Genomic DNA, 912 nt, shown 5'->3' with positions numbered 1-912 from the left:
TTGGAACAGGGTGGTGGGGACCCGGGGGGGGGGGGAATACATTGTAACAGGATTTAGAGGACCTCAGGGAGATACATTGTAACAGGATAGTGGGGACCCCAGGGGGATACATTGTAACAGGATGATGAGGATCCTGGGGGGATACATTGTAACAGGATGTTGGGGACCCGGGAGGATACATTGTAACAGGATGTTGGGTACCCGGGGGGATACACTGTAACAGGATGTTGGGTACCCGGGGGGATACCCTGTAGCAGGATGTTGGGGACCTCAGGGAGATACTTTGTAGCAGGATATTGGGGACCCGGGGGGGATACCCTGTAGCAGGATGTTGGGGACCCCAGGGAGATACTTTGTAGCAGGATGTTGGGGCCCATGGGGGGATACCCTGTAGCAGAATGTTGGGGACCTAGGGGGGGATACCCTGTAGCAGGATGTTGGGGCCCCCGGGAGGTACAGTAAGGCTTGGGATCTGTTTGATGCGGCAGTCATGATTGTACATGGGGTCCTGTGGCCTGGCACAGGATGGGGAGATGAAAGCAGGCGAGCATTGGGGACGGGATCATTGAGTGAGCAGCTGCCACATTCCCGGCATTCCATCCTCGGCTCACCAGATGATCATTTCATCCTTCGGCTTCATTTACAAGGAATCTCCACCACCAACCACCTCATGTCTCTGATTGCCAACGCGGACCCCCCTCCCCATCCGCCCTCTGTGCTGCGCAGGGTTGTGTCTCTACCATCCAGCAGAGCCAGGGAGCAGGAATCTCCCATATCCTGTATACAGGCCACTGAGGTATCCGAGGTCATCACATCCCCTCTGCTGGATGATAGGAGGGGGGGGGGGCATAGGGGGGAGCATAGGTGATCATAGGGGAGCATAGAGGGGAGCATAGGGGATCATAGGGGAGC

At 56.7% G+C, this 912-nt stretch overlaps 1 protein-coding gene across 1 annotated transcript in view; it reads left to right on the top strand.

Annotated features, from left to right (window-relative positions):
• Nucleotides 1-912, top strand: part of LOC108801086 (myosin-1B-like) — a 34,931-nt gene that overhangs the window by 1,610 nt on the left and 32,409 nt on the right. The gene's annotated exons all lie outside the window — the stretch shown is intronic.

The sequence above is a fragment of the Nanorana parkeri genome, unplaced genomic scaffold (assembly GCF_000935625.1).
Source record: "Nanorana parkeri isolate BGI_ZX_2015 unplaced genomic scaffold, ASM93562v1 scaffold2213, whole genome shotgun sequence".
Classification (NCBI taxonomy): Eukaryota; Metazoa; Chordata; class Amphibia; order Anura; family Dicroglossidae; genus Nanorana; species Nanorana parkeri.
The sequence above is the reverse complement of the archived record's forward strand: the minus strand, read 5'-3'. Positions and strand labels throughout refer to the sequence as shown.